We start from the raw sequence: 27,654 nt of genomic DNA, 5'->3' as shown, positions 1-27,654 counted from the left end.
GGTCCAGCCCCATTGCAGTGGGAACCCTACAACCCTCCATTGGACAACAGCCACTGTTGCTAATTCCAAAACAGGTGAAAGCGATATTGTGTCTGGACCACTGACTCTTGGCTCACCTCCTCCAACTCAGCGGCCCCATCCATACGGCTCATTGGGGAACACTCTATGCCCCTGAGTGAGCCTTCCACATCTGATTCAGCAACTTTGTCTCATGAGTCAAGAGAAGAGTCTGCAACCCTACCGAGGAGTTCTTGCCAAACCTGGGGATATTCACAGGGCATGAAACCGCAGCCTCTACTGGTGGCCTGTCATGTGTCCCCCTTCCTCTTCCTTCTCCACCTCTTCATTTGCTCCAACATCACATGCACAAAGGCAGGCAAAAACATTCCAAGGTTTTAGTATGAGTACCTGGAAGAACATGCATATGTGCATTACAATGTATACATACACAAATGGCCGGCCACACATACAACACACATTGTGATTTAGCACACTGTTACCTGTATAGCTTGGCATATCAGGATGTGCAATATGGCATGGGTTGTGGGATCGATAGGACATAGATACACATGGACATGACTGAGAGTGATTCCCATCCGTGGAAGGATGGAGGTATGTGCATCACCAGTTAGCAGGAACTGTACTCTCACCATTTCTTGTTGGAACATGTGGAAGTGTAACCTGTACATCTACTGACACAACATTTCACGCAAGCATACGTGTTGCCATCATAACCCCACCATAATTGCAATATTGCACCAAGCAAGATACATGGTTGGTCACAATCACATGCATCGCACCCTGTGTATGGAGTGTGGCATGGTAATGCTTGCAGGGTCACTGCTCCATTGACACTACAAATGTGTAATGCACTACACTGAAACATCCATTGGCCATCCACGTCTGGTCCTGTCTCGAAGACAGCCTCATGCATCTAGGCACAGACATTGTTGCTCATTCATGTCCACTGGCAGCCAGGGTCTGGGAATGGATGACTGTGGCATTATGCACACTTTGCTCTGATTCTACATGAGTCCTGATTAGCATTCCCAAAGGATGATGCGCATGCATGACACTGTGAATGTGTACAATGAGATATGTGTTGCATACCATGCACAGAAACCACACAACCACCTCTCTGCATGGAGGCCAGCTGATGGAAACACAGTAACATTCATGTAGTGTCCATTATTGGCTTCCAACTGCAGCCAACTGGACCCAATGAGCAGGTAATGCAAAATTATCAGCACATACGAAACGCAAAATTGGCACTCACCGGATGTATCGACATAGGCGTCCATGCCTCCAATGCCAAGCACCTTCTCATTGCTGATCATTCCTTTGGTGGCCTCCTCGAAAAGAGTCAGCCCCTCCTCCTCTAGTAGTCCCCCTCCAGTGGCCTGGGCAGAAGCCAGGTTGCCACTGAGCTTCTGCTTTGTACTTCAAACCTTCAATAACCTGTTTAGCAATTCACCTCTCCACACCACACATGCAAATGAAGTCTGGGACCTCCTTCCACATCCTCATTCCCTGAGCGGGAGTATGGGTGCTGCCAGTAGAGGGGTAGAGTTCCCCATGGTGTTCCTGTGCATAGTCCATGAGAATTTCCAACTCCTCATTGGTGAAGCACTTCTTCTTGGTGGCCACATCTCCTTCACCTGTGCCTCATCATGGGGTGGTGCTTCTCTCTGCTCTACAGGGTGTCCCCTCTTGGCCCTAGTGGACCTTGCTGGGTCTGGCCCACCTGTAAGCATATAGCCATGTCCTTTTTCTGGTGGCAGATTGCCTGTGGGTTGAGGCACACCACGTCCCTCCACCTGGGGCTGGTGCATGTGTGTCATCACCACATCCCTGTCTTGTCAGTTCAGAGCCTTCCCACTCATGGTGCAGGCAACCGTAAAAGCACAGCCCAAAAAAAGTACAACCACAAAAAAACACAGGCTACCTTATGTACAACGTAGATTTGTGGTCCTGCAAGACTCCTAGGACCCCAGCAAAAGAAAATGAAGTACGCAGTCGGTAGAGGGCTCTGCAACAAAAACAAAAAAGTAAACAATGCTGTATAGGCACCCAAAACCCCAAAAATGTTGTACTTGATGCCTAGAGGGCCTCTCAACCTGAAGAATGCATATGCAAACATGGAAAATATAGTAAGCAATGTGTAGAGGGCAACTTATCCCCAAAAATGCATACCGAGGACAAGGCTGTGGTCTTGAGAGACACAGGTACGCAGGAGACACTGCCCAACTATACATACCATGCTTTGCCATGTCCACACTTCAATGCGTATAAGAACTGGGGTACAGAACCTCTACGGCAAAGCCCTTGCAGGTCAGGGCTGCAGTGTTGAGTGATGGAGGTGCACAGGAGGTCCTGTCTGACTATACATAGCACGCTTTGCTACCTCCACGCTTCCGTGCCTATAAGAACCGAGGTAGAGACCCTCTGTGGAAAAAAAAGCCCTTGCAGGACAAGGCAGCAGTGTTGAGCGAAGCAGGCGTGCACAAGATGCTACCTGACGATACGTAGCATGATTTGCTACATCAAAACTTCCATGCCTATAAGAACAGAGGTACGGACCCTCTGCAGCAAAGTCCTCGCAGGACAAAGCATGTGTTGAGCGAGGCAGGTGCGTAGGAGAGGCTGCCCGACTATACGTACCACACTTCATATGTACATGGTTCTGTGCCTATTACAACCAAAGAATGGACCCTCTGCAGCAAAGCTCTTGCAGGACAATGCCACAGTGTTGAGTGACACAGGTGTTTGGTGGCGATGGGGCATCAGCATAGGCAGTGAGTGCGGATGACCGCACCCTCCTGTCCACGGCTGCTGGGTAAAAAAGGTGTGGGGAGAGCTAGTTTGCTGTACTCCACACAACCCCTCTGACCTGGTGCCCCCTCTCACTCTTGCATTTGCATTGTTTTCCCCCACAACCTGTCCTCACACACCCCCTGCCTACTTGTGCGCCCTTGCATCTTAGGCCGTGTGCGCTCCCTCACATCTTATGATGTGTGCCCTTCCTCGCAATGTTAGGCCACGTGAAACCCCTCTTTCTTTAGGTTGGGCTCACTCCCTCTTACTTTAGGTTGTGTTTGCACCCTCACAAATTAGGCTGCATGCTCTCCCTCGCAACTCTAGGCCATGTGCGCCCCCTCTTACTTTAGGTTGTGTTCATTCTCTCACCACTTAGGTTGCATGCGCTCCCTCGCATCGTAGCCTGTGTGTGCTGCCTTGCAACTCTAGGCCATGTGCACCCCCTCTTAATTTAGTTTGTGTTCACCCCATGCATTTTAGGTCATGTGTGCTCTCGCTCTACTCGGCCACATGCATCCCTCCTTCCTTCAGCCGCTGTGCTCCCCTCGTTCCCCACGGGCCCTTTCCCTGCCCTCTAATTAGCTCCCTCCATGGATCTTTTGTGTACTGTTCCTGAGGTTTAGTTCTCCACGGTTGTTGGCTTACATTGCATTGCCTGCATTCCTGCTGTGTTCATTCTTTACTTCTAGGTTTCTTTGGTGATTGACTTTTGTCTATGCATTGCATCTGATTTGCAGTCCGTTGTTCTGTCCTCTGTGTGCCCCTCCTCCTTCCATTGACTGCCTAGTGTTCCCCCACCTGCCTGCTGCCCAGCTCTACACCCTTCTGCTTCGGCTCCCCCGCCCTCTGTTTCCCCCCATCTTCCTCGCTGCACTCTCTATGGTGCTCTCTGACTCACCTATCGTCTCTAACTGCTTTTCGATCAACTATCCTATCCCTCTCACTAAGTCTGGCAGGAAGAAGCGCTCTCCAACCGAGGCCTCCCTATCGCTGAAACCTACACCAGTTCTTCCTCCAGACAGACCCTTACAGACATCCTGTTTGTTGTTCCCATTCCAGGCCTATGGACCCCCATATGGTCTCTGTTCTCTCTTCTTTTTCATCTTTGCCCATTAATGGTGGCACCTGGTGGGAGGCCATCCTGGCCGCCTCACACTTCTACAAGACCATCATTAATGTCTACCTAAACGGCACCATCTTGGTCCAAGGCCCTCAGGCCAACCTCCATTTTTTTGATAGATGCTTCCCGTGCCTTTATCAAATGTATTTCTTCTACTCCTGTCCTTTCTTTTCCCTCTCTGCTGCGTCCATTCACTGCCACCTCTACGGCTACCTCTGCTGCTTCTCTGGCCACCCTGTTGCCTCCTTCCTCTGCCACCCCTCTGGCACCCACCTCCTCCTCCCTGGCTACCTTGACTTCTCCTCCTTCCTCCTCTGACCATCCTCAGGCACCTGCAAAACATCAGCATGGCGTACCTCTGACATGTACCCATCCATGGAAGTCCCTCAAAGGGGGCAACCTGCCCCACATTGCTACCCTCAACTCTCATTCAACTGTCAAACCTCTGACATCTGCCGTCTGCTAGAGAAACTCAATTTGGATGCACTCAGTCTCCCCTTCCTGATGGCTAAAAGATCCTCTCCGAACCCAGAACCACGGTTGGGGTGTAGCATTGATCTTCCCGGAGTGGATCCTTGCTTCTGTCATTCCTGTGCAGGAATACTCCTCCTCTGAATGCCTGGTCTGTGACTATCTATCCTGGCCTTTCTCTCACTGTGGCCACTAGCTAAAGGCCACCTGGCCAGGTCGCCCCTTCCTCTCTGAGTGTGCAGGCCTCTACTCCTCTCTCCTCACCTCTACCTCTCAACTTCTCCTCCTCAGAGACCTTAACATCCACCGGCGGCTACCTGCCCATCTTCAGGACTCTTTCGTAACCTCTGTGTCTCTCACTCTATATTCTTCCCTCTGGCCCAACTCACTCTGCAGGGCACAGTCTGGATGTTTTGATCTCCTCATACCTCCCCTTCTCCAACTTTCTCACCACTCCTTTCTTTTGGAGTGATCACTTTCTCCTTTCTTCCCACCTATCCCTCACTACTCCAGCACTGGCATCTACCTTCCCAGTCATCCAACCTATGAAGCGTGTGTCAGCTGAGGCTTTTGACACTACTCCCCCGCTCCTTCAGCACCTTTGACAGACTCACACCCTGACACAGGCCTATTTATCTAACCTTCATTTTTCTACCTCTAACACTCTGGATGTGCTTGTCCCTGCCATGAGGATCTGCTTGAAGCCCAAATCCAAGTGCACCTCTTGGTATGACTCTGACCTTGTCACCCTCACACGCAAGTGCAGGGTGGCTGAGAGGAAGTGGAGGGCATCAGGTGCATCCTCTGACAGACTGGCCTACAGCCTGCTCCAAAGACAATACCTCCTCCATTGGCTCACCTGTGGCCGTCTCTCCTCCCCCCTTCTCTTCCTTTCCCTTGTTCATCCATGATGATGTTTCCAGAAAAGTCTGATCTATGAAAGTCTCGTCAAAACAGGTTTGCCCTGTTCATCCAGAACCATCAAGGACCACATCGCCAATTGTAGCTCCAGCCTTGGCCGATTGATGCAATCACTCCTTTGACAATGGAACCTTCCCCTCATCCCTAAGCACTTCCTTGTGCACCACCTCCTAAAGAAGCCCTCTTCAGATCCTTCCTCTCTTGATAACTATCGCCCAATCTCCAGTACTCCTTTCCTTGGCAAACTCTTGGTAAAGCTGCCCATCTCCCAGCTTAATCAGCACACTGAATCTGCTGCTTGTCTCCATGACCACCAGTCTGGTTTCAGAGCTGCCAGAAGCACATAAGCTGCTCCCCTGAACACCTGTGAAGACCTGCTCTCTAACCTTGATTCTAACATTCCTTCTGTCCTCATTCTCCACAATCTTTCTTCTGCCTTTGATATGGTCAACAATGCCATTCTGCTCAATCGCCTCCATGATAACCTGGGTATCACTCATCAGGCCCTGGCCAGAATGACCTCCTTTCTCCCTGACTGACCCTCTCAGGTGCAACTGGGGTCTTTCATCTCTTCTATCTCGCTCTCTTCTTGTGGTGTTCCCCAGGGCTCTAACATTTGTCCCTGGGTTTTCAACCAATACCTGGCACCTTTTGCCCACCACAACCCTGCCTTCTGCTCCAGCTTTCAGTGTTATGCGGATGACACCCACCTCTCTTTCAGGCTCCCCTCAGCCACCTCTTCTCCTTTTCTTTGGATGGGAAAAGACATGGGTAAAACTTTTGCAAAATGCAAATTTGCGGCAAAATTTCACTATGCGATGTTTAATAAAACTGGCAAAATACACTGTTCTGGTTTTGGTTCTGGATGTAGCTACAGGTCTTAGGTTTAACTGAGCATTGAAATTAGGTCTCTAGCTATAACATTGAAGAAGTTATGGACGTTTTAGTGAGAGGCATTTTTGAAAAAATAGAACAGAGAAAAGCAGAAATTCGGTTTTAAAAATGACAGATTGGTTTTATTAAACTATATTAATGACTATGAAAAAGAGAATGCCACCCATAAATCTCCACAGTTATGCATGGCCGCTTGTAACGCTTTACGTTTTGTACTCTGGTTTCCGTTCTGTATGGGAATTACTTTATTAAATCCAAATCACTAATGGGTTATGGTTTAATGAAACAAATGAGAAAAATCAGCGCAAGAATGGTTCTGATAATATTAGGGTTCTGAAGTTAAAGATGGGATAGGTTGAGATTGGGATAGGACAAGGCAATTATACTATGGATTACTCTGATTCCTGTTTATTCTTACAGTCCACTGTAAATTAAGATTGGACCGTCAGGGTTCTGGTCATCTGGATTGGGTCTACCGGCAGCAGGGCACCTCCGACAGGGTGTTCAGCTGGGCGGTTCTGGTCAATTTGACTGGCACCTCAGACTGGATTTGGATTGGATTGGCCCTCCTGGTCACTGGACATGGTAGATTAGCGGGATGGTGAGTTCAGTAGGCAAGCATGAATGGTAGCAAGCCAGCCTGGATCAGAATTAAATTCCTGAAGTTCATTTGGGATAGTTCAGGATTTGGGCCTAAATGAAAAGAGTTCAGCAAATGCTGGGCCTGGGTTTTGCAAAGTAGACTGGATCAGGACAAGATGAAAAATTCAGGAACAAGATGAAGAAGGAACAAAGCGCTGCACAGGAATCAGGATGGAGTCAGGAATCAGTCTCCATGTGTGGTGAAGTTCCTGTATTTATCATGCCAAGTGAAATCACAAAGTTTATGGTAGGATAGAATTTCAAACCACACCCACATGGCTGTGAGTGGTCAAAGGCACTTCCCTTGCTCTTTTTGGCAGTAAGAAAAGCTGTCATATTTTATGGTGTGATTTAGGAACTCCCACATTGATTTGGACCACAATTTAACTTTCCCAAAAATACACATTTCTATAATTATGCTGCCTAATAAAATCAGACACATACATTCCATATTGTGTGGGTTATCCCGGCATCTAACTCCCATCTCAGTAAGAGCTATCTTTGTCGTACTGTGGAATTTTGTCCATTTTAATCATAACGGTTTGGCCTAAAAATGTCTACTTCAGTACAAATCTGGGCGATGACCCCTAGAACACAGGTATACAATATCATGTTTGCAGCATCAATAGTTTTGCCACAATTATTCTTTTCCTGTAACTTTGGTTCCTTATGTAGTACAGGGTTCACTAATGTCTACCAATTTTTAGATTTGTCTTCCTTCAGGTTGCAAAGTTAAAGGTTTTAAAACGTAATCACAAATAGGCATTTTAAACGACAGATTTCTTTTAGCAATATTTTTCTCTCCTTTCAACAAACAGCTGTCAAATCCCTTTGATCGGGGTGGGGTGTAGAAGGACGTTTACTGCCCATCTCGAAAAAGGGATCAGTGTTCAGCCCGCCATTGTCCTTGGGTCAGAGACGAATGTCTAATGAAGTCTTTGTTCTAAATATGCGAGAACCTCCATTATCAATTAAGCCTTCCTGGTAACAGCAGAGTGTTAACATGAAGTATCATCTTTCCCATGCTGGGCACTGTCCAATCAGAATTAACCAGTTAACTCCAACTGGGTTACTTTAAGATTCACCTAAAATCTTTCATTTAAAATATAAAAATTAACATAGTTTATAGGGGATTTTGACATCTAAAAAAATTAACCCCTTCCACCAAAACATGCTTTTAAACAGGCAAATTTTGCAATTTCTTCATGGAAAAAGCACATTTAAACTGAGTCTTTTACATCAGAGTTTCCTCTGCAGCATGCGCATCTATTGAGCAGCACCATTTCTGTCTTTGAGTGTTGGAATTTGTTTGCAGTCTGCAAGTAATATTCAGCTTTTGCTTGGAGCTTTCTCTGCACAGCTGAAATTGTTATATGTTGCCACTTTTAGCCACATTTATCCTGTGGAACTGAAAGAAATGTTGCTGAGTTGCCTTTTTCATGAAATACATTTCTTAGCTGCTGTCAGTCAGTGAGGCCCGGTTTCTCTGAGCCACATGGAGGATCTGTGATTTCAGTACACTTTTAATTTCAATACTTCACTTGGAAAATGACTGAATCTAGCGCCAAAACAGCACTTTGCAGGTTGCAATTGGGAGCTACATTTTAAAAGGCATTTTTGGTTTTCAGCCCACTTCTGTGGCCTTGCTTCATGTTACATGTAACAGCACCCACCAGCATTTTCCTGCAGTGAGTTCTGTTTTTACCCCAACCTTGACTGTGTGTAGCAGGGGTATACATCCTTTTGTGATGGTGAACCATGTGCAGTTATGCATATTTTGGTGCGCACAGGGTTTAGCTGATCCATTTTTGGCTGTTTCTTTCCCCATTAGTAAAGGGGTGCAGTGGGCCGCATCAGCATGGGTAAACATACCCCACAGTCTCATGATTGTAAATCATTGTTGGGCCTACACTTGCGTGTCAGTTTTCATGCTGACTGCATGGGCCTGTGTGTGTGTGGCAGTTTCTGGTTGACTTATGCTGAATTCATGGTACTGTTACTGCTGTGTATGCCACACATGCATTGTCAGAGTTGACTGATGTCTATGTTCTCTGTCCCCTTTTCCACAGTTGCTGCAGCTGGTAAAGAGGGCAGAAGCAGTGCTGTGTAGCAGCGAAGAAGGGACAGGACCACCAGACCCTGGCGTAGACACCGGCCGCCCACCATTGGCACCTCCTCTTCAGAAAACAATGTGGCTGTGGGAGCACCAATACCATTGGGCAAGGCTGCTAAGGATAAGTCTCAAGCGGTGGTTGTTGTGGGGGACTCCTCAACAGTAGTGGGAGAGGGTTCTGCCACACAGGGTCCAACTAGGGCAGAGGGCTGTTTGGGGGCTTCTGGTGTGATTGGGGTGGAGGTGGGAAAGGAGTCCAATGCAGCCCAACACACAGGGCCAGGCAGGGAATTTGTAGAGGCTGTTTAGGCTGCACCCCTGGTCTAGAGACGTGAGGATGTGCAGTCCACCATGGAGGGTTCTGCACAACCTCCTGATCCTAGACCATCTGCTTCAGCAGAGACCACCTTCTGTGAGGCCTGCACCCAGACGGATCCTCCCACTTGGGGCTGATGAGGCTATCTGCGTTGTTATGTAGCCCCTGCTGGCAGGTATTGCCTGGCAGACGGTAGCTATTCATGATTCTGTACATGTCTCTCACATGGATCTTGTATTGAATCACAAGCAGATATCTGTCTGCATGGCCCAGTTGGCTACTGCACTCATCTTGGGTGGTCTCTCTGGCTGATTACTACAATGGCCCCCTCCTCCACTACCTCCTATGTGGCCCAGTTGTCCGTGATTGCAGCTTCAAGTCACCTCCCATCATGGCCGCCTGTGCACCAGTCCCACCACTGCCCTGTCTGGATGTGTACGTGTCCCTAGTTGAGGTAGACCTGTCTACAAAAGCAGAAGAGGTGGTCACTGAGCCTGCCCAGGAGCCCACACAGGAGGAACAGCAAGCACTTCATGGCAGTGCAGGCGCCGTACTCCCCTGACAACAACTGTCATCTAGTTGGAGGGAGTACTAGGGCACTCACTCCCAGGCAGTTGCAGATGGTGGCTGTGTGGGGGCGTACATTACAGGGCATTGCCACCAAGAGAAGTCAAAGGGGTGAACAGGTCTCACAACTGAGGCAGGGGGTCCATATCCAGCTGTCCAATCTGGTGTTGGCCAGGGTGAGGTTTGCGAGGTAGCAGGAGGTGGAGAGGAGGTGGGCAATAGATGTGGCTGTTAGGAGGGTCAGGGTCATGGTGGATGTGACATGGTCAAGGGTCAGGCTGCCATCCTGCGGGGGTCCTGCAAGGTGTCACAGGAGGTGGGGCAGATTTCTTGAACACCCTCCAAGCCCTCCAGGAAAGTACAGAGGCCCGCCTACAGCCTACAGGATGAGGAGGTTGTGGAGTCAACACTGGTGGAAGCGTTAGTCAACAGCCCATGGACTAGCCAGCTGCCAGTGTACATAGTTTCATAGTGTTATGTTTCATTTTGGACTTTTATTTGTTTGTATCCATGGATATTTTTCCCTTGCCCTTATTTTAGTGTAAATCATTTTAATGCGCATTTACTTGTTCTTCGCACCACACTTGTTGCAGTCTCTTTGTCCATGTGCATGTTTACTTTTTCCATGTTCTCCAAGTGCATATGTCCTATGTCAGTCATATGGGTTGGGGCCTCACTATGTGTGTCATGTTACTGTGATGTTTGCTGGGGGACATGTGTGCTTGCTACTTGTGTGATGGATGTTGCATCCATGCTTGATGTACATGGGTGGGCTCTTATAGATGAGGGGAGGTGAAGGGCTTTTGAATTGAAGCTTTTGACAGCTTTATCATGCACATGTGTTGGTTGCCGACTTTCTTGATTTGAAATACAGGCATATTGTTCAAGTATGCACATTTTGTGGATGTGTGTGTGATAGCAGTATGGCATTGTTGAGTTTGTGCTCCATTGGTGAATGTGTTCATGTGTGTTTGTTGATGTTGTGTGTTGTCAGTGCTTGACTTCTTGGCATTAGTTTAATTGCCCTGGACATGTGCACATGCGTTGTACGTGTAGGAGTGGGGCCATCAGACGGATTGAGGTGGTAATAGCTTTTTAACTGATTCCATTACGTTTGCATGGTTACTGTGTGTTTAGTGTTGGTGTGTTGGTGTTGTTGAGTGCCGTTTTTGGCTGTGTGTTAATAATGTGTATTCAGGGTTGGTTGTGTATATGTGTGAGATGTGTAATGATGGTGTTTGAGGTCTCTTACTGGGGATAGATACTCACTTATTCATGTGTATTGCCACATGTTATATCCAGTGAAAATAACTAATAGATGTTAAAGAATAACCTTTTTAACTAATAGAAAATACTGAAAGAACTCAGAATGTTATATTACAAATATATATGGTGGTAGGGTAAGGGATTAAAAGGGGTGGGGAGGGGTTTGGGGTCAGGTTAACAGGGGGTTTAAGGGTGGGACCCCACAAATTTAAACAAATAAATGTGTATTTTTCGTTTTTTCGGTATTTCAGCTTCCTTAAAAATGATTTTGCTAATACAATTTTATTTAAAGGAGTAAGACAAGAGTGCGTATTTGGTCCATCATTATTTAACCTGTATCTTGCGGACTTGTGGGAGGAAAGTAAATCATTGAAATGTTAAGCCCCCAAATGGGGTGACCTTAGGGCTAACATAATTGCATATGCTGATGATTTCATCCTGGTGGATGCCACTGAGTTAGGTCGACAGAGACTATTTATTGGTGGGGGTGGAGAGGTATTTACTGAAGAATGATCTAACCATAAACGCAAATAAATCCTTTGTAATTACCTTTACAAATAGACACAAAGTAAGACCATTAAGTAGGTGCGCTGTTATTCATGGTGCAATGTAGTTTGCATAGGCTTAGTGCTTTTTCTATGTATTTGGCCGTTCATCTTTTATTTCTGAATAAGCTGAAAGATGTTCAATAAAATAACAAAAATTTGTAAATATACAATGTATTGAGTGAACTTGATAAAAAGGCAGCATTGTATGAAGCAGCTTCGCCAAATAAAATTAAACAATCTTTTGAACTGAAAACTAGGCAATCCAAATACAAAATCTATAAAAGTCAAAAAGTGTTTGTTTGTCTATGGCCAGATTTGTGGTGAAGTGTTTTACGTATACAATTCTACACTGTTTCACCAATCTGCACCACATTTAGCATAGGCACCTGCTGGGACCCTGCGGACATTACTGGCTATATGGCATTTTGACACCCCACCGCATGTGCCATATTTCAGCACAAGTCAAAATTGGGTTTATCAGTTTGTATCAAAGCTTTATTTCTTATACAATTCCACACTGTTTCACCAATCTGCACCAAATGTTGCATCGTTACCTGTTAGGACCCTCATGCCATTACTAGCTACATGACTTTTGAACACCCACTCTTTTTGCACTGATTTCAGCCCCTTCACACATCAGATGGTTGCCTGAAATCAGCGAGACATGAATGTGGTTGTAGAAGGACCGGTCCCGACTGAGGAACAAAACTCGAGGTCCAGGCCGTAGGATGCAAGGTTTTCAAGATATTTTCACCACAATGCACCACAACAAACTGGGCCACGCCAGGGTGAGGCGACAGTTGGGAAGAGAGCACAGAAGGTCCTAGTATGCAGCAGCACACCATCTCTCGCCTCCCCACAATGTCTGCACCGGGGTATGTCTGCCAGACACACGCGCGCATTTCGAGTGCAATTTACTGCAGGGTGCAAATCACATCAAAAAATAAGCGAATCAGAACAACAAACTACAGGATCAGTGTTATCATGTCTGTCTACAGAGCCCGTTCGGAGAACGGATACTTCTGTTAGTCATTTATATTTTTCAACCAAATTGTATTCATTTTGTTAAATTCACGCACAATGTGCAGAACAGACTTTAAATATTCAATCACTGTGGTCACTGGAACACATCTTTACATTTTCTGGATTTAACTTGTAATTTAGTGCCACTTCTCTCTCTTCCGTTATGAAAAGGATGCTGATGTGTTGATGTTTTGCTGGGAGCACAGATAATCTCCAAATAAAACCGAGCATCCTTTCTGATATAGAATTCTCTGATTAAAATCGTGCGCAATGAAACCTGCAGAGAGCAAGATCTGTCACGATTTGTAGATAAACCGTCACGTGAAAATGTGTCTTTCAGGTATAACTCAAGTAGTTTAGGATTTTTCAATTTTGCTGTGTTTATCTCAAATCTGCATTGAGTTGAAACAACTTTTTAAAAAAAAGATATGAGTCACTAAGTTTCCAAATAGGCAATACAAGTGCGTGCATTTCGATTCATGTTTCTAAACATACCAATGTTCAATCACATTTTAATTGTTTAGTGCTCCCTGCCCCCATTATCAATATGTTATTCATTTTCGTTTAAAAACTATGTATTCAAATACACATTGCAAAGCCGTTTTTATTATTGAGCGCCATGCTACCTGGAAGACTTGGGGATCACTGCATCAGGATACCTGAAACAAATACAGAATAGAAATAAAAATGAATAATCTGCTGGTTACAAGTGCAAAACCATTCTTTACTGTTGTGCATAACACAAGTCTGCCAGTAGATCATGTCTACCGCTGGTGTGTTTTTTCCTGACATCTTTTTCGGTATGCAGATGTGTAACCCCAAGTCTTTTAATTTCGACTCACCTTTGTTAGGTCTGAATGAGTGTGCTTTAGCTCACTGCTGGACACATTAAAATGCATATTGGAGAGGATCCCTGATTCAGGCCATCTGATGCAGAATCATTGCAACTTTGAGAAAGCTGTTCTAGCAACTCCCATTTTGTTGGATCAGGTGCATCATTATCCATTGTGGAGAGATTTCCTAAATATGATTTTAAGTGAAAGTTGTGTTTCCATGATGCGTGTACATTGATGTTGTTTGTGTGCTGCACTATGATGTGGAGTAATTATGCATACCATTCAATCAAAATAGTACTTTTCTTCGGCACCATCTTGAAATTGTAGCACATGCCTCACAACTGTGATCCCCGGAAGATGTCGGATGCATGTAAGGTAAAACATGCACATACGGATTAAATGATTATTTAAGGTTGCAGTTAGCCAAATGGGCAAATGATTCCCTCACAATGGATAACAATGGGACACGCGATGCATTTAAACTGTGACATGGGCTACAATTCAACAAACAAGAACAACCCCCTAATCACCTGCATGGCAAGAATAGAACAAAAAAAAATCTTGCAATTAAAGAATGCCTGTCTATGTACTATTTGCTAATGCATAACCAGTGTGAGGGACTCTTTAAGGAATATCCTCAGAACGTGTTACCCCGGAAATGCAGTAAATCCACCTAGTGATGGGAAACACGTCGGGCAGCATGTCGCTCTGCAATCAACGCCAGCCTTGTTATGCTGGTAAGCATGGCTTTCATAGCGTTCTACATAATGGGCATCCATAGGAGTGCTCAAAGTCTCTCTGAATTCTAAATAAAAACTATAAAGCCTACAAATAAATAAATAATGTTTTCCTAGCATCTGCAGTGAGCTTCTCAGTAATGTAAAGGAAAAGCAAAGAGCTCATGGTTAAAATAATGAAAATCTGTCTACTTCCCCCCAGACGGTCTTACCTTTTCTAGCATCCTAGCATGTCTTCCCTCTGGTGCTTGCGGTTCCGTTTGCCTATAGCAGAGTGCTTTGTCAATCTTATTTGCAAAGAGCAATGGGCACAGGGCACAGAATTTTGTCAACAAATGCTCCAGGCAGCTCATAAAGTAAACAAACGCAGGTGTCTTCTCCATTTCCAAAATATATTCCAGCTCCGTCTGGGATATGTGCTACAAAGGACAAAGACAAAGATTTCCATTGCATGCGCAAGCTGCTGAGTATTTTCTTTTCTTGTTTATGGCGAAGTGACACAAAATAGTTTCCTTCCTAGAGGACTTGCTTCACTAATCTTACATATGCAACACCTGTATGCAAATATTTATTCATATATTTTTCAGGTTATATAGCACTTTGCTAAATTCTGTGAGCAATAAAAAAGAATATATGAGCTAAGTCAGGATTTACATAATTTTGAAAGCATTCTTAGTCTAGATGACATGCTGCATGTATCCACACATTAAATGGCTTCTAAGCACAGCTAAACTGAATATGACTTCAACTAATTAAATGTACCACGTGTCAGCCTCAAGTAGTCAATTTCTTCACTTATAAGCTCAGAGTAGTAAGACTTGAAGGTGCAGTATTTTGACACCTCCAGCTCCATCGTTTTCCCCAGATGGGGTAGTCTGGTTAAAATGACATTTTATGCTAAGGATGTGTCTACCTAGTCCTCTCTTGCCTCCATTCCATCCCTGAAATCCACGCCCCACGTGTTTCATGTTTGTCTAATTGTAGCCTTAGTTTCCTATCCTTTTAACTGTATCCACATTATTGGATCACATTCCTGTATCCCATTGCTGAACAGAACTCTCTTGCTTGCCATTTAGCTTTACACTACATCAAACCCAATACATACGTCAATGCTTCCACGCTTATCTAATCATCAAGCCTTATTCAATATCCTAGTTTGGAACAATTACTGCAATTAAAATGCCCGTTCATATTAGACTGAATTATCTAGGTAGTGTTTGCAACACTCCTGGAAATGTATTTGCTATATTTATTAGCTAGAATTAACTAGTACTAATTAAATGAGAACATTTGTGATACTGCATTTTTCAATCTCATAATCCATGACAAAGATGTTCCTTGTCTTTATCAAACAGTGAAAAGAAGGCAACCGTTTTTGACAATTTAACCAATTTAAAGGAGAGGAAACAGACTAAATTCTAAAGTTGCATAATGTCACGTGTGAATAGCACCTCCTGCCATGCTCCTTCTTTGCACTTGGTCACTTGCTGCCCTACCGTAAAATGAAAGATAAACACATTTTTGAGTATTCGAATACAAAGAAACAAACAGCATATGATGCTGTTGTGGCCTGGTCAAGGATTACACACAATCTTCTGTTGGTATAGATATTTATTCTTGATGACTCCACTGTCTCCATGGTTCCTTCCTCTAGCATTTTGTTTGAGTTTCTGCTGCAGTGCACTTTTCTCCTTCGCTGGCACTGGTCTCATCTTGTGCATGACCGTCACGGCTCCTTGTTTTAACTTTATTTTGTGTATATAATTCTTTGTTCTGCAGGGCGTGTCTGAAAATAGTTCCGGAAACACTTCTTTGATGATTGACGTCCCGATTTTCTTTATGTACAGAACTTGTCCCTCTACACTAGGGTCCAACCTAATTTGTAGTTTAGCCTGGTCATCCCATCCTAGTACCGGTGGCCCATTTTTAGCAAAGTACACCTTGATTTTTGTGACTCTTTCCTTGAATTCTACTGTCGCCCTGTTAGGCAGAATTATATGCAGTACCCTTTGGGAGCACCACACACAATTAGGACTACAAGGGACAGTACAAATTCACCTTTGGTACAAGCCTGTACTACACAGTAAAGTGGTAGTGATGGCTGAGCAGCCAGACCTATCTCAAGAGTAAAGTAGGGCTGAACACTGCAATGTCATCCAAGTATGGCATGCAGAAGTCCTCCATCCCATTCAGAACTTGATTGACCCTTCTTTGGAATGTAGCAGGTGCATTCCTTGATCCAATAGGCATAACATTAAACTGGTAGAGCCCTGCTGGGGTTGAGAATACAGTTTTCTCCTTGGCATGGTCTGTCAGGGCTATTTGCCAATAGCCTGACGTCAGATCAAATGTACTGAGGTACTTGGCTGAACCAAGTCTATCCACCAGTAAATGTGTCCTTGGCAAAGGCTGGGCATCAGTCTTAGTGACTGTTAGAGCTCTATAGTCCATACAGAATCTCAACTTATTGGATCCTGCCTTTGGTACTAAAACAACTGGACTAGACCATGGCTTGTAGGGGGCTCTATAACCCCGAGATCAAGCATCTTGTTGACCTCTCCTTTGATGGGGGATCTCACATGTTCTGACATTCTGTAACCTCTGATTTTCACAGGTAGACAGTCACCAGTGAGAATATCATGCTGGCCCCAAGGGGTCAAGCCTGGTGAAAGTGAAAACAGGGAGGCAAACTGATTTAACAGAACTTTGCACTCCTCCTGTTGTTCAGATGTCAGTTGACAAGAGAGATTGACTCCTTCTATGATCTCATCCAAAGGTTGGCCTCTGAGGAGGTCAGGTAGAGGTCCACTCTTCTCCTCCTTCTTAGCTGAAGCTAGAAGCAAAGCTCCCACATTTGGTCTCGAGATATATGCCTTCAAACGGTTAGTGTGAAAGACTCTGGGAGCCTCCTTAGGTCTGCCTAAGTCCACCAAATAGTTCACCTCTCCAAGTTTGCACACAACCTTGAAGGGTCCCATACATTTATCATGCAAGGCCCTCTGCCTTGTTGGCACCATAACTAATACAACCTGGTCTTGAGTAAATTCAAACTCAAACATGCTGGCCTTCTGGTCATGCCAATGTTTGACCAGAGCCTGACCTGCTTTTAAGTTATCACTAGCTTCTGCCATCATGTGTAACATTCTCCTCCGGAGACCTATCACATAGTCAGTCACTCTGACTGGCTTGGGAGAAGGAACACTCTCCAACCCGTCATTAATCAGGGCGAAGGGGCCTCTGGCTGGATGGCCATAGAAAAGTTCAAAGGGACTGTAGTCAACTCCTTCCTGAGGGACTTCTCTATAAGCAAAGGGAAGGCATGGCAGTAGAAGGTCCCACTTTCTTTTAAGGGGTTCCTCTAAAGCACCTATAATGATCTTCATACTACGATTAAACCTCTTTACCAGTCCATTTGTCTGTGGATGGTAGGTGGTAGAAAACTTGTAAGTGACACCACAGTTTTTCCACATGGCTTGCATGTAGTGGGACATAAATCGGATCCCCTGTTGGATATCACTTCCTTAGGAAACCCTAATCTGGGAAAAATACCAAGTAGAGCCTTAGCCAAAGCCTGAGCCTTAACAGTCCTCATTGGTATAGCTTCTTGGTATCTAGTAGCATGGTCTTCTACAACCAGGATAAACCTGTTCCCTGAAGATGTGCGAGGGACAAGGGGACCAACAATGTCGATGCCCGCCCTCTCAAAAGGAACTCCCACCACTGGGAGAGACACTAGGGGTACCACATTTTTGGCAACACTCTTGCCAGAGGTTTGGCAACTGTGATAGCTCCTACAGAATTTGTCAACTTCTGAACACATCTTAGGCCAGTGGAAGTGTAAGGGGAGCCTTTCCTTGGTCTTTTTGAAACTGAAATGACCAGCCAAAGATATCTCATGGGCCAACTGTAGGAACTAGAGTCTGTTTGCTAGGGGCACTAAAATTCTTTTGCAGTGCCCAGGAATAGACTCAGTCAGTTCACTGTAGAAGAGGCCATCTTCCCAGCTTGCCCATCAAGTTCAGCCTGCTATCGAAGACCTTCAAGAGTAGGACACTTATATTGTCCTCTGCTGAAGTATGCCCTAGAGCTCAGGGTGGTCAACAGGGTCAAGATCGCCAACCAAAACAGTGTCTTCCTCCAGATTTGACTCTTCAGAAACTGGATCAACCACACATGGTTGTACCTCACACTCAGCCTCAGCAGGTGGAGAAGTCACAGGTGTGACTTTGGACAATCTTGGGATGTCCTTGTTGGTAGCACAGGGTCTTTTTCCTTGAGGTCCTGGGTTTCCCATTTGCCTCTTTCTTTCCAGAAATAGCAGTAAGCAACTCCTGTGCAGGGGGAGTGATAGTTTCCTCTATCAACTCCTATGGAGAGCCTCTTACGGTCCTCTCCCTTGCAGGTCTAGTGAGCTCCTGTCTCCTTTTACTAGTAGGCATAGGGGTACTGGACACAACTCCAAGAGTTTTCAGGTCATTACCCAACAGGACTCTCACAGTCATATCATTACACTGGATGAGAGCTAGTAACTGAGGAAGCATTTGCACAGGGCCTCCAGCTAACTTGGCGAGGCATTTGGGTGCCTTAGCAACATCATCCACCTTGAAAAATTATTTATCCACCACAGTTATACTGGCTCTAGTTTCTCTGATAGCAGGAGTCTCCTGCCCATTCAGAAGAACACTATCTTTATAATACTCTTTAGTATTATCTGAGATGGAATTATAGACATCCGAATTATGTTGTTCCCACAAGCCTAGGGACACTAAAGAAAGACTACACAGTAAAGTGGTAGTGATGGCTGAGCAGCAAGATTTATCTCAAGAGTAAAATGAGCAGTATCAATAGTCACACAAAGGACAGCAATTACTATGATTCAAACAAACACTGACTCAAGGTTTCTGAGTAAAAGAATGTACATTTAGTTACACATCAGTTATTAAATATTTCACTTTTATCAAGCAGTTGAAAAATCATGATTCTAATACACTAGACCGCACCCAAATGTTTCTGGACAAGTTAGGTTGAAAACGAAGTGTAAGCAAAATGTTACTCCAGTAATTCAAAAGGGAGGGGAAGACAAAGTTAGACAGAAATTTAGCAACACCAAAAAGTAAGTAAGCAGGGCAATCTAGAAAAAGGAACTACAGTGAGGAAATCAAATCAAGAGGTCAGGGCCAATGCCAATGGACCAAAGTCTTTGTAGAGGATCACAAAGTTCAAGGTAGTTTGCGGTTAAGTCTTTGCCAAGAGTTCAGAACGAAGTTGGTCAGACGAAAAGTTACTTTAAAGAATAGAGAAGGACAAGCCCTCGGATTGGCAAAAGATTTCACACACTTTTGCCGTGGCTGGACGAAACGAACAACCGGGTTAGCACAGTACCTTTAGAACAGAAGAATGCTGTAGCTGAGGCAGACGTTCCTGACAGGTCCTGCAGGCTCACGGTTCCTGAAGCGACTGTCAGACTGACAAGAAGGAGGAAGACTTGAGGGTCCTGCACTGCCCAGGGAATGAACCAGCAGCAGAGCAAAGTGAAAAAATAAAAGGTACGCTACTTAAAACCCAAGCAGGATCCGACCTTCCTGGCTATCCGGTTCACTGTAGCTGTGCACAGCAAAATCGACCAGAGGAGGGAGGCCTGGCTTGCAGTTTGGCAAACTGGTTGTTCCCACCAGCTCAAGGGGAGAAGATTCCTTGCAGTTCTTCCCTGTCGTCGAAGTTTGGAGATTCGGACCTGCAGCAGGGCTTCAGCGCGAGGTTCAGTCATGGTAGAGTTCCTCGTCTGTTAGATTGTCTTCGGTTCTCTCAATACAGTGGCGACTCTCCCTTCTCAGTCTCTTTCACCCAGCCTGGCTGTCCATCACACAGCAGGGTGGCTGTCCCGCCGGGTCAGTCACCACAGCCAATTATACCAAAGTGCGACATGGGTCTCCAAGGAGACCCTGTGCAGGGAGTCTCAAACCCCTCCCTCACATCCTGTCCCCCTCAGACATACAGGCGCCTAAGGAAGGCTTCTGTGCAGAAGCCCACGAAAGGCTAGTGTACAAAGGAACAAAACCTGGTTTGGCACGCAGAGTAAAACACGAGAAATTCTTTTACAAAAATAAATGGCGAATAAACCCAGCCGGAACCGTATAAAAGTAAATATGGTCCAGTGGGTTTAAGTTCGAGGCTACCAAGATAGCCTAAAACAATACCAAGGCTATTTAAAATAACCACGGTAGGAAAAATAGGGTAGTTACCACTGCCACCAGCCAAATCCTAATGAAAAGGGAATGAAACATTGTTCCATGAGAAACAGACAAAAAGGGATAACTAGTAACCCTTTCCAGTAATCTATGTAAGATAGTTTGTACTGGGTCTGTGGATTTAAAAAGACAAATAAAGTCAATGGCAACTTTACATGTTCTGGGAGACAGTAGTCAGTCCCAGAAAATGGAGTTTGAGTTGGGAAGTCAAAAAGACAACCCTCTGTCACTGCACTGAAGGTGCTGTGTAACACAAAGTAAAAAGATGATGCCTATGGAGTAGGTGAGGCTCCACAGTCTATGAACACAAAAATGTTAAACACACACAGCAAAACACATGTAAGAGTGGAAAAAAGGCTCACACTCTTACCAAATGAAAAAAAGAAATCCTTGAAATCCAGCAAAGCTGCTGAGGGACTAAGTAGGTGAGGGAAATGAGCCAATCTGGAGAATTCTCCCTAACACGCCCTGATGTATTATAGGAGGTTCACACACACATCTCCAAAGACCGTATGATTTAGGTCTGTCTTGTACGCATCCACTCTCTCTTTTCCGACCATGCTTTTGTACAAGTTCAAAGGTAGTATCGCAAGGTCTGAACCTGAGTCTGCCATCACCTTCTTTTTTTGACCATCAGAAATCATGATGCAATGGGGCTTTTCTCTCCAAGTCGATAGGCTGTTAACCATGATGATTGTGGCGCATGCTTCTTCTTCAGAGTAGGCCTTGCCTCTGCCCTTACACTCTGAATTGCGTCCATGGTCTTTCTCCATTTCCAGGTGCACACAATGTAAAATGTCCCTACCTTCTACATTTCAAGCATCGCGTTGCCCTTTTTCTCTTCTGCCTCTGAACTCTTCCCACTGAATTTCCAGTGATTGTGAACTGGCCACCCACTCTTAACACCTGCAGGATGTCTCCTCTACTGCTCTCACAATCTGGACAGTTTTGTCCAGTTGTAGCTCCTTCTTCATTATAAACTTATCTTGTACCGTATTGGTGTTTGTGTGCAAAATGAGCATGTCTCAGATTCTTTCTTCCTATGTTGCCCCAAAGGCAGACAATGCTGACAACTCTCTCAACTTGACCACGTATTCGTCAAGAGGTTCTGCAGGTTCCTGTTTTCTGCCATAGAACCTGATCCTGTGTAGAAAAACATTTTCTTTACAGGAGACCCTCTTGGCAATTCTTCACTTAGCTTCTTGATAGGCATCATCGCCTCTCCTGTTGGGGCTTCTGGGTTGAGACCTGCAAAGGTTCCTTGTCCTTCCATACCCAGTGCATTTAGTAACATGGCCTTCTTATGTGCTGCAGGGTATCCTGTTCCTCCCATCACCTCCAAGTACGTTTTAAACAAAGGTTGTCATTGGAACCATGGAATGGCTGACTTGCCAGGAACTTGCAGGAATGGCAGAGGTGGCATTGCTCCTTGTATCGTGGGGTGTGTGGGTCACACTTTGATCCTCGTCGTCATGTTATGGCCTGGTCAAGGACTACACACAATCTTATTTGTGTTGGTACAGTTCTTTATTCTCTTTATACACACACAGAACCTGTATTCATCGTTGGCAATGCTATGTAGCTCAACAACCCTTGCATTTGTGTGATGCAAGGGTTGTTAAGGCTCAACCAAGATCAGGGTCTTTGCAGGGAGCGCTGTGCAGCCGTGTTGCTCCGCGGCTCTCTGTGCTCAGAATCCTGGCAAGGGATGCCCCTGCTGAGCATCTCACGTGCACTCTTGTGGGACCCACCACAGGATTTCATTGAGGTGCTTTACTCTACAGATGCCACACTCGCAAGGGATGTCAATATACGGTAGTCGCATTTCTTCAAATTTAGATCTTTTGGCAATCTTAGCGATTGATGGGTCAACAACTTTCAAAACCAAATAAAACTAATACATCCACTTTTTCTGAAAAACATTGAGGAACTTGCTCTCTTTTCCAGAGTACCTTTTTTCTTTGCATACACATTCCAAATAGTTAGAAAAATGAGAGGTAATCAAACAAAGCAGGGGCATGATATGTATAGATATGTATCTCTGTCTCACAGCCACTGGATTGATTAAATATTTAATAGTTGCAACGTAGCTGACTAATGGCTGCACGTTTCTTTTAAGCAAATATAAATATTGCATTTCATGGTGTATGGCCCAACACTTATGAAAAGACAAACCAACAGGAAACTCTAGCAAAGCACAGTTGACCAGCAATACTCCAGGGCTCTCAGACCTTCCAATGGACTTTTGTTTCCTTCACTATCTCTGCTGGCGTGGACCCGCAGTGGAGGAGGAGCTAAAGAACATTCAAATAATCACTGAAAGCTCATGGTAGCAAAGCTCTAGTGTTAAGGGAGTTTTTCTAGAGTCGAATCTGGAGGTAAGACTTCAGTAAACTGTCCCATTGTTTGTAGAACCCCAACTCATGGAAAATCGTGCAGAAATCCTGCAAGTGGCCACGCACCGAGCAGGACACTGCACAAGCCTGCGCACAGGAAGAAAAATGCACGCCCTGCATATTCATGGAATTGATAGCACAAAGTAAATGTATTCGCAAGTCACGCCCGGAGCACCCCCGACACGGCCACTTTCAAAGCATGAACAGCCAGAACAGCTACCTTTGGGCACCCCCCCGGGTGCAAATCCATGCACCCTTCAAACAGCGCATGGGGTCCCTTGTAAACAAGGCTGCGACTCGGGGTCCCTGCACGGAGACACCCTTAACTGTATCTAGCACCCTGACAATATGTGTATGAAAAATCGTAACTCAGCAATAACTCTGTAAATCTGTGTGCGATCCCATGTAAAACGTTCCTGCACCCCGCTACACTACTTACCTGCAACCCTTAGGCACATTGGAACCCCCATTGAGTATACACCACCCGAAATTCGACATGTGACCCCAACTGCATGCTGACAATCCTACACGCAAGTGTATTACACCTGCCTTTGGGTATGGAGCACTTGCACGGCAATTTCCAGTCTGAAACTTTACACGATCGGATCCATGAATACGTCTCGTGCCGTGCAATAGTGGGTGTGCCAGCGACTGCCTGTCTTTGGTGTTCTGCCCCCTTACGAACACTCTGCGCAGGCCAATCCCACGCTCTGCTCCCAGTCTCACGCAAGGCCCTCCACACCTCGCACAGGTGTGCCGAGCCAGCACAAAATCCACACATGGCTGGGGAAAGTGCTGCTGATTCGATCCCATAAATCAACAAAGGCTGATTTGCACACAGTTGCACGCGCAAGTACCCTGTTCTCTGTGCCGATAATTCCATGAATCAGGCCCTTAGTATCAGTTGGCGCTAACTCAGGACTTTGGTAGAATGGCAGAACAGTCAGGTTTATCTTAAGAGGATGATGTGAACTGTAGGTATGTACACTGAACCCATTTAGACATGCACATCAAAGAAGCACTTACACTTATAATTTATATAATCCATATAAAATTATATATTTACACCAAAATCACTTTAAATACACTAGAATACTTTAGAATATACTTCAAAGGACACTTTCACTTTTGTGTTTATTCATGGTTACATTTGTCGCAAAGTTACAAAGGGAAAATATAATGTTATTGTATTATCGGTAATTATGCGCAAAAGCAGTTTTTAGCAGATTTACACTAAGACATTTGCTCTGCAAACACATATAAGAAAGTAACTTAAAGGAAGGAAAAAGGTCAACACTAGTCCAAAAACCGCAACCCTGGCTAAAGGCAGTTTGGAGAGGGCCCAAAGTCTTGGCAACTAACAGAATGCAAAGAGTTCCTGTGAATTTTTTCAAGTCTCTAGTCTTCAAGAAGCAGTAAATTATCACTAATGATGGAGACATAAAATAGGACTTGGTGAAGGGACACAAGCATAGGCTTGAGTACGAGGTAAGAAGGGGTTGCCCTGGACACCTCTACATGCACTCCAACGCTCTGGAGCGTTGTTCTGGAATCAGGTAAGCAATATGTTTTTCCCCACAGTACCTTAGGTTAGAAGAAAATGTTTGTGCTGGATGCTCAGTGATGTTGTAGTTCTGGAGCCAACCTCCGGATTCCTTGGCCGGCTGACTCAAGTCGAGACAATGGATGGGGTCTCTCAGCTGCAGTCTCGAGGAAGGACCTGGGGAATGACTTTCAGCAACCTCCTGGTTCACTCTGCGGTTTTAGTGCCTTTTCTGCAGCACCAACAAAGGTTGTGATTCGGCTGTCGATCTCTGCTTCCTGCAGTCCCGCACTCTGATGAGAGGGTCTTGGCAAGTCGGAACTCTGGAGTGTCCTTGAGGGCTCAGCCAAGAGTTGTATGGATTTATTCTTTCTACGATGATGCACTCAAAATGGGCAGCAAGTCTCCTGGTATTGGGGTTCTACAGCTCTAGAAATGCCTACGCTCTAGAAATGAGACAGTGCAACCTAGGACCTCGGGAGATGGCTCAATTCAAAGTTCGTCTTGGGACTGTTTGTTCCCAGCAGCCAAAGGGAAGGAGTCATCCTCTTCAGAGCTCTTCTCTCACACAGAAAACAGGGCCAGGACAGCAGTGGTTGCTTCACAGTGTTGCAAAGTATCTGCAGGCATCTCTGGTCATCTTTTTATTTGAGTACTTCAGCTTCCAGTAGACATCTTGCTTTTCAATCCAGAAGCCTCAACTTTTATATAGTGTCCACATACACTAATCTGCAATCTCTGTCAGCATTTTACAGAAAGGGGCGTTTGGCTGTCCAATCAGGACAGCCAGATCCCTTGTGTGCGATGGTCCTATTCAGGCACTCTGGCAGACAAAGAACAGGGGAGTGGAAAACTGCTCCCCCACTTCCTGCCTGCCCAGGCACTCTGAAGACTAGGCGAGGATACACAAGTGTTCTCGCCAAAGGCAAACCACACACACTGACTTCCCCCTCCCAGAATGGTAGAAGGGCTGACAAAGAACAATTACGCTAGCAATGGCAAAAAAAAGAAGGGAGGCCCCAAGTTGTTATTTGGGGTACCCTATAATGAATCACAATGGCTATGGACATAGCCTGTGGTACAAAAACTACACAATAGTTGGTAGAAAACATCCACTGCCACCAGCCATAACTAGGAGATGGTCTATGTGAATAAAGATTCAAAGGAACAGAGAGAAGGTGGGTACTAGGTATCCCTTTGGCACTCCACATAAGGTGGTGTGTGCAAATTTCTCAGACTATAAAGTTGTGGGAGTAGTTAAGGATATAACAAAATAATCATAAAGGAGTACCCTAGGGGTCCCTAGCAACACTCTCCGTAAGGAGCTGTGTGCTGCAATATGAAAGTCCAGATGCCTTCAAGAGCTATGCAGCAGATAGACTCCATAGTACAGTTGAAAAACAAGGAATAGAGTTCCAAAAGACAGAGCACACAAGAATGAATGAGTGGAAAAAGGTTCCATTCGGTCGTGGTTTAATGAAAAAGGTCTAGATGTCCAGAAAAAAGACCTGGGGGTCTCACTAAGAGAGGGGATGAAACATAAAAATGATAAATCTCCCCAACAGCTAGCAAAGCGCAGTTGACCGGCAGTACTCCAGGGCTCTCAGACCTTTCCAACGACTTTTATTTTCTTTACCGTCTCGTCTGGCGTGGACACTCAGGGAATGAGTAGCAAAAGAACATTCAAATAATCACTGCAGGCTCATTTTAGCAAAGCACCAACAAAGCACAGTTAACCGTCAGTTATCCAGTGGTGAAGGGAGGTGCAGGGTGTGTGAGAAAAATTAGAATACGTTCCCAGCGGTACACAGGTGTTTTAAAGCCGGCTTGGGTGAGTTTTATATTGTGAGCAGTCCCCCCTTTGTATCAGTTTCGTACCACTCTGAAGAACCTTACTGGCTAGGTGTTCAACTATGTATGGCTTACAAAGCAGAGGGGAAGTAGAGCCGGCAACTTTGGAAGCACCATTGTATTGGGGTGACATAGATAGAATTGGTCTGCCTTTTGATAGAATTGTGGTACAGATGTTACCAACTCCTTTGGAACAAAATAAAAAGTAATGCTCAATTGTAGAGGTTCATTCCTCCCGTTGTAGTGGGATGGAGTGCGACTTAACCCTCACTTCTACAAACATTAAAAAGAACATTTTGCAATGCTCTTGCAAGGGCACGAAAGATCCTGCAAACAAGCTCTCCCTAAACTTACATGTGTCAAGTGCAGAAGCTACCACAACCTTGTTAGGTGAGGGAGAGCTCACCTCTCATCGACTTACAGCAACGGATGTATTTGTGGTGGCTAAGGTTTTTGAGGAAAGCGGTGTGGACACAGAAAAAGCAATTTTTGAAACACCAGCACTATTTAATGAATCCCCTACTGCGGCTGAGACAGTGCACCTGATTCAACCCAATCTCCTTTCTCTTTGCAATCCTTTCAGCATTCACAACAAGACACAGGTCCCTCTGCTCTAACTACTCTAAACTTTGTCTTTAATTCCCTGACAAAAGTTTATGATTTACTAGGAGAGGGAGTGAAGGAAAACTACTGTAAACTAATGGCCATTCAGGAACAAAAGGCTCTGTTACTTGAGGACGAGAAAGAAACGACCTGTAAATTAACTGCCATACAGAATCAAAGATGTGTATGCAAGAATGAATGTGGTGCCTTCACCTGTCTGGGCTTACTGGAGCAGCAGCTGCCTAACCTTCAGTCGTGGCATCCCTGTTCATGCACCCATAATTTGCATATGGAGTCAATGAGCTGCTAGGACTGAATTGGACCTTTATTTTACTATTTTGGCTGTAATGGATGAACGGAGCTACGTTCATGTCACCCACTAATTGAATGGGGTTTATATACCACTGGACTGCTGCATGTCAACCCTTTACCTACCAATCGACTGCCTGTCTTTGTTGGAGCCTCATTAACTCTCTTGGTGCTAAGGTTCAAGCTGAATGCCTGTAATGGAGTTAATGTGATGGCCTGATTTCGAAGAAGTACTTGGTGCAGAAGAGTATGGGGGCTAAACAAAGACTTTTATGGACTGATCCATGTTTTATGTACTGCAGTCGAGTATGGTGCCTATCTGAGTGACATGAACTTCTTGGATGGATATATCCTCAGGAGAGGAGATAGATGGACTGCATTGAATACCCTTAGGAAATGACGCATGTGTTACTAGTGTTGATGTGTTAAGTCT

This window comes from Ambystoma mexicanum, chromosome 2p, assembly GCF_040938575.1.
Source record: "Ambystoma mexicanum isolate Mex_15411 chromosome 2p, UKY_AmexF1_1, whole genome shotgun sequence".
Classification (NCBI taxonomy): Eukaryota; Metazoa; Chordata; class Amphibia; order Caudata; family Ambystomatidae; genus Ambystoma; species Ambystoma mexicanum.
The sequence above is the reverse complement of the archived record's forward strand: the minus strand, read 5'-3'. Positions refer to the sequence as shown.